Source organism: Squalius cephalus (genome assembly GCF_949319135.1).
Source record: "Squalius cephalus genome assembly, chromosome: 24".
Taxonomy (NCBI): domain Eukaryota; kingdom Metazoa; phylum Chordata; class Actinopteri; order Cypriniformes; family Leuciscidae; genus Squalius; species Squalius cephalus.
Window position 1 is genome coordinate 21328663 of NC_137145.1, and position 7049 is coordinate 21335711.

A 7049-nucleotide genomic window follows, 5' to 3' on the forward strand; every position below is an offset into this window, starting at 1 on the left:
CCGTTGTCGTCAGGTGCGCGTGTTTGTAGCGACGCGTCGCGTGCCTCGAGTCCGCGCGCTTCTGAGCGCCCTTCATTTCAGCGGCAACCGAAGCTCCTCCGCCTCGCACGCTGCTGTTGTGTACGTTGGAATCCTTCACATCAAGATGAATACTTCATGAGTAGTCCATAGCTGTTTTTTGTTTAGAAAACTACGCGTTCTTAGTACAATTTTAGAAGAGAATAAAGTTTTAGGGTGCGTATTTCTTTCTCTAAATGTTCTTATAGTCCAACATTTTACATTGCAACAGTTTCCATGTCATTTCCAGTCATGTGGTCTATATATTCTATAGATAATGTAACCACAACATGGTGATAATAATAGTTTTATATCACCTTCTAGGTCACCTTTACTATCACCTGGAAGTTTTTCATCTAATATTTTGTTTTATTTTAAGCTTTATTTCAATTATAAAAAAATGATTTTTAAAAATAACAACACTGAGAGGGGCTTAATTTTATTGCATTCTATTCTAGCGGAAAACACTGAGCACGGATTAACACGTGGTTCAAGATCTATCTTCCCTGCTGGAAATCATGTTTATTATAAACCTAACAGATCACTCAGATCATTAGGATCGCATCAGTTAGAAATACCAAGGGTTCACTGCATGGTGAGTCTGCTTTTAACTACTATGCCGGAACCACCTTCCAGAAGAGATCAGATGTGCTCCTACAGTAGTCACATTCAAATCCAGACTCAAAACACATCTGTTTAGCATTTATTGATTGAGTACTGTATGTCCGACTGATTACACTGTATCTATCACAGAAAATCTGTTCTGTGGGGTGCGACTGGAGTCAGTCCTAGAGCCTCCGAACAAATCTTTGGGGGGGGGACAAATCTTCCTAGAGCTCTTCCTGTCTGATTTTAGGTGAAAAATCGGATTGGAGACGTCCAATAGATTACTTTAAGCATGCTGAAAGAACACCACAGACACTGTACAATCCACATGGGAAAATCTCACAGTGAAACAAGTAGCTGTGAAAAATATGATACACCGGTGGTTTGCCAGATGAGAAGTTTATATATCTATTATCTTTTTGCTCTTAATTCCTTTTACAACTGTATCATCTTTATATCTCTTTTAATTTTCCTTATTTTTATTTTGTGATTATTTTAATTCCTTTCTGTGTAAAGTACTTTGATTTAGCATAGTGCATGAAATGTGCTATATAAATAATCTTGCCTTGCCTTGATGGGTTTGTCAGGAAGTACACTAATGTAATTATTATTCATATTTTATAGGCTTTTAAAGCAGACAGATGTTAATGTGGAGCCTGAAAGCATGTAACTCAATTTAAACTTTAAAAGAGTCTGAATAACAGACTATAATTCATATAATGAGAGCTAATGCTTTTTTGTACGGAGCCCCTAAAGGGACACGGTGAAGGAAAAGATGAGATTAAAGATGAGAAAAAAATCTTTGTCAATGCTTTTGCGTTCAAAAGTTTAGCTTTCCCTCGCAAAAATGTTTGCATTCCACCAAGAAACTTTGCGTTCGCTCGCAAAGACCTCAAAGGTTTTGCTAGCGAACACAAAGTTTCTTGGGGGCGAACACAAAGTTTCTTGTGGAGAACAAAAAAAAAAAATTCATGGGGGAACGCAAAGTTTTTTTCTCGGAGGAAAGTAAAGGTTTTGCTAGCGAACACAAAGTTTCCCTGGGGAATGTAAAGGTTTTGCTAGCGAACGCAAAGTTTCCCTGGGGAACGCAAAGGTTTTGCCAGCGAATGCAAAGTTTGTCAGGGGAACGTAAAGGTTTTGCTAGCGAACGCAAAGTTTCCCAGGTTAGCGTAAAGGTTTTGCTAGCGAACGCAAAGTTTCCCAGGTTAAGGTAAAGGTTTTGCTAGCAAATGCAAAGTTTGTCAGGGGAACGTAAAGGTTTTGCTAGCGAACGCAAAGTTTCCCAGGTTAGCGTAAAGGTTTTGCTAGCGAACGCAAAGTTTCCCTGGGGAACGCAAAGGTTTTGCCAGCGAACGCAAAGTTTGTCAGGGGAACGCAAAGGTTTTGCTAGCGAACGCAAAGTTTCCCAGGTTAAGGTAAAGGTTTTGCTAGCGAACGCAAAGTTTCCCAGGTTAACGTAAAGGTTTTGCTAGCGAACGCAAAGTTTCTCAGGGGAACGCAAAGGTTTTGCTAGCGAACGCAAAGTTTCTCAGGGGAACGTAAAGGTTTTGCTAGCGAACGCAAAGTTTCTCAGGGGAACGTAAAGGTTTTGCTAGCGAACGCAAAGTTTCTCAGGGGAACGCAAAGGTTTTGCTAGCGAACGCAAAGTTTGTCAGGGGAACGCAAAAGGTTTTGCTAGCGAACGCAAAGTTTCCCAGGTTAAGGTAAAGGTTTTGCTAGCGAACACAAAGTTTCCCTGGGGAATGTAAAGGTTTTGCTAGCGAACACAAAGTTTCCCTGGGGAATGTAAAGGTTTTGCTAGCGAACGCAAAGTTTCCCTGGGGAACGCAAAGGTTTTGCCAGCGAATGCAAAGTTTGTCAGGGGAACGTAAAGGTTTTGCTAGCGAACGCAAAGTTTCCCAGGTTAGCGTAAAGGTTTTGCTAGCGAACGCAAAGTTTCCCAGGTTAAGGTAAAGGTTTTGCTAGCAAATGCAAAGTTTGTCAGGGGAACGTAAAGGTTTTGCTAGCGAACGCAAAGTTTCCCAGGTTAGCGTAAAGGTTTTGCTAGCGAACGCAAAGTTTCCCTGGGGAACGCAAAGGTTTTGCCAGCGAACGCAAAGTTTGTCAGGGGAACGCAAAGGTTTTGCTAGCGAACGCAAAGTTTCCCAGGTTAAGGTAAAGGTTTTGCTAGCGAACGCAAAGTTTCCCAGGTTAACGTAAAGGTTTTGCTAGCGAACGCAAAGTTTCTCAGGGGAACGCAAAGGTTTTGCTAGCGAACGCAAAGTTTCTCAGGGGAACGTAAAGGTTTTGCTAGCGAACGCAAAGTTTCTCAGGGGAACGTAAAGGTTTTGCTAGCGAACGCAAAGTTTCTCAGGGGAACGCAAAGGTTTTGCTAGCGAACGCAAAGTTTGTCAGGGGAACGCAAAGGTTTTGCTAGCGAACGCAAAGTTTCCCAGGTTAAGGTAAAGGTTTTGCTAGCGAACGCAAAGTTTCCCAGGTTAACGTAAAGGTTTTGCTAGCGAACGCAAAGTTTCTCAGGGGAACGCAAAGGTTTTGCTAGCGAACGCAAAGTTTCTCAGGGGAACGTAAAGGTTTTGCTAGCGAACGCAAAGTTTCTCAGGGGAACGTAAAGGTTTTGCTAGCGAACGCAAAGTTTCTCAGGGGAACGCAAAGGTTTTGCTAGCGAACGCAAAGTTTCTCAGGGGAACGCAAAGGTTTTGCTAGCGAACGCAAAGTTTCTCAGGGGAACGCAAAGGTTTTGCTAGCGAACGCAAAGTTTCTCAGGGGAACGCAAAGGTTTTGCTAGCGAACGCAAAGTTTCTCAGGGGAACACAAAGGTTTTGCTAGCGAATGCAAAGTTTCTCAGGGGAACGTAAAGGTTTTGCTAGCGAATGCAAAGTTTGTCAGGGGAACGTAAAGGTTTTGCTAGCGAACGCAAAGTTTCCCAGGTTAGCGTAAAGGTTTTGCTAGCGAACGCAAAGTTTCCCTGGGGAACGCAAAGGTTTTGCCAGCGAACGCAAAGTTTGTCAGGGGAACGCAAAGGTTTTGTTAGCGAATGCAAAGTTTCCCAGGTTAAGGTAAAGGTTTTGCTAGCGAACGCAAAGTTTCCCAGGTTAACGTAAAGGTTTTGCTAGCGAACGCAAAGTTTCCCAGGTTAGCGTAAAGGTTTTGCTAGCGAACGCAAAGTTTCCCTGGGGAACGCAAAGGTTTTGCCAGCGAACGCAAAGTTTGTCAGGGGAACGCAAAGGTTTTGCTAGTGAACGCAAAGTTTCCCAGGTTAACGTTTTGCTAGCGAACGCAAAGTTTCTCAGGGGAACGCAAAGGTTTTGCTAGCGAACGCAAAGTTTCTCAGGGGAACGTAAAGGTTTTGCTAGCGAACACAAAGTTTCCCAGGTTAAGGTAAAGGTTTTGTTAGCGAACGCAAAGTTTCTCAGGGGAACGCAAAGGTTTTGCTAGCGAACGCAAAGTTTCTCAGGGGAACGCAAAGGTTTTGCCAGCGAACGCAAAGTTTCTCAGGGGAACGTAAAGGTTTTGCTAGCGAACACAAAGTTTCTCAGGGGAACGTAAAGGTTTTGCCAGCGAATGCAAAGTTTGTCAGGGGAACGTAAAGGTTTTGCTAGCGAACGCAAAGTTTCCCAGGTTAACGTAAAGGTTTTGCTAGCGAACGCAAAGTTTCCCAGGTTAACGTAAAGGTTTTGTTAGCGAACGCAAAGTTTCTCAGGGGAACGCAAAGGTTTTGCTAGCGAACGCAAAGTTTCTCAGGGGAACGCAAAGGTTTTGCCAGCGAACGCAAAGTTTCTCAGGGGAACGTAAAGGTTTTGCTAGTGAACGCAAAGTTTCCCAGGTTAAGGTAAAGGTTTTGCTAGCGAACGCAAAGTTTCCCAGGTTAAGGTAAAGGTTTTGCTAGCGAACGCAAAGTTTCTCAGGGGAACGTAAAGGTTTTGCTAGCGAACGCAAAGTTTCTCAGGGGAACGCAAAGGTTTTGCTAGCGAACGCAAAGTTTCTCAGGGGAACGCAAAGGTTTTGCTAGCGAACGCAAAGTTTCTCAGGGGAACGCAAAGGTTTTGCTAGCGAACGCAAAGTTTCTCAGGGGAACGTAAAGGTTTTGCTAGCGAACGCAAAGTTTCTCAGGGGAACGTAAAGGTTTTGCTAGCGAACGCAAAGTTTCTCAGGGGAACGTAAAGGTTTTGCTAGCGAACGCAAAGTTTCTCAGGGGAACGCAAAGGTTTTGCTAGCGAACGCAAAGTTTCTCAGGGGAACGCAAAGGTTTTGCCAGCGAACGCAAAGTTTCTCAGGGGAACGTAAAGGTTTTGCTAGTGAACGCAAAGTTTCCCAGGTTAAGGTAAAGGTTTTGCGAGCGAACGCAAAGTTTCTCAGGGGAACGTAAAGGTTTTGCTAGCGAACGCAAAGTTTCCCAGGTTAACGTAAAGGTTTTGCTAGCGAACGCAAAGTTTCTCAGGGGAACGTAAAGGTTTTGCTAGCGAACGCAAAGTTTCTCAGGGGAACGCAAAGGTTTTGCTAGCGAACGCAAAGTTTCTCAGGGGAACGCAAAGGTTTTGCTAGCGAACGCAAAGTTTCTCAGGGGAACGTAAAGGTTTTGCTAGTGAACGCAAAGTTTCCCAGGTTAAGGTAAAGGTTTTGCTAGCGAACGCAAAGTTTCTCAGGGGAACGTAAAGGTTTTGCTAGCGAACGCAAAGTTTCTCAGGGGAACGCAAAGGTTTTGCTAGCGAACGCAAAGTTTCTCAGGGGAACGCAAAGGTTTTGCTAGCGAACGCAAAGTTTCTCAGGGGAACGCAAAGGTTTTGCTAGCGAACGCAAAGTTTCTCAGGGGAACGCAAAGGTTTTGCTAGCGAACGCAAAGTTTCTCAGGGGAACGCAAAGGTTTTGCTAGCGAACGCAAAGTTTCTCAGGGGAACGCAAAGGTTTTGCTAGCGAACGCAAAGTTTCTCAGGGGAACGCAAAGGTTTTGCTAGCGAACGCAAAGTTTCTCAGGGGAACGCAAAGGTTTTGCTAGCGAACGCAAAGTTTCTCAGGGGAACGCAAAGGTTTTGCTAGCGAACGCAAAGTTTCTCAGGGGAACGCAAAGGTTTTGCTAGCGAACGCAAAGTTTCTCAGGGGAACGTAAAGGTTTTGCTAGCGAACGCAAAGTTTCTCAGGGGAACGTAAAGGTTTTGCTAGCGAACGCAAAGTTTCTCAGGGGAACGCAAAGGTTTTGCTAGCGAACGCAAAGTTTCTCAGGGGAACGCAAAGGTTTTGCCAGCGAACGCAAAGTTTCTCAGGGGAACGCAAAGGTTTTGCTAGTGAACGCAAAGTTTCCCAGGTTAAGGTAAAGGTTTTGCGAGCGAACGCAAAGTTTCTCAGGGGAACGTAAAGGTTTTGCTAGCGAACGCAAAGTTTCCCAGGTTAACGTAAAGGTTTTGCTAGCGAACGCAAAGTTTCTCAGGGGAACGTAAAGGTTTTGCTAGCGAACGCAAAGTTTCTCAGGGGAACGCAAAGGTTTTGCTAGCGAACGCAAAGTTTCTCAGGGGAATGTAAAGGTTTTGCTAGCGAACGCAAAGTTTCCCAGGTTAACGTAAAGGTTTTGCTAGCGAACACAAAGTTTCTCAGGGGAACGCAAAGGTTTTGCTAGCGAACGCAAAGTTTCTCAGGGGAACGTAAAGGTTTTGCTAGCGAATGCAAAGTTTCTCGGGGGAACGCAAAGGTTTTGCTAGCGAACGCAAAGTTTCTCAGGGGAACGTAAAGGTTTTGCTAGCGAATGCAAAGTTTCTCAGGGGAACGTAAAGGTTTTGCTAGCGAACGCAAAGTTTCTCAGGGGAACGCAAAGGTTTTGCTAGCGAACGCAAAGTTTCTCAGGGGAACGTAAAGGTTTTGCTAGCGAACGCAAAGTTTCTCAGGGGAACGCAAAGGTTTTGCTAGCGAATGCAAAGTTTCTCGGGGGAATGTAAAGGTTTTGCTAGCGAATGCAAAGTTTCTCGGGGGAATGTAAAGGTTTTGCTAGCGAACGCAAAGGTTCTAGGGGGAACGTAAAGGTTTTGCTAGCGAACGCAAACTTTCCCTGGGGACCGTAAAGGTTTTGCCAGGGAACGTAAAGGTTTTGCTAGCGAACGCAAACTTTCCCTGGGGACCGTAAAGGTTTTGCCAGGGAACGTAAAGGTTTTGCTAGCGAACACAAAGTTTCTCAGGGGAACGTAAAGGTTTTGCTAGCGAACGCAAAGTTTCTCAGGTTAACGTAAAGGTTTTGCTAGCGAACACAAAGTTTCTCAGGGGAACGTAAAGGTTTTGCTAGCGAACACAAAGTTTCTCAGGGGAACGTAAAGGTTTTGCTAGCGAACACAAAGTTTCTCAGGTTAATGTAAAGGTTTTGCTAGCGAACACAAAGTTTCTCAGGGGAACGTAAAGGTTTTGCT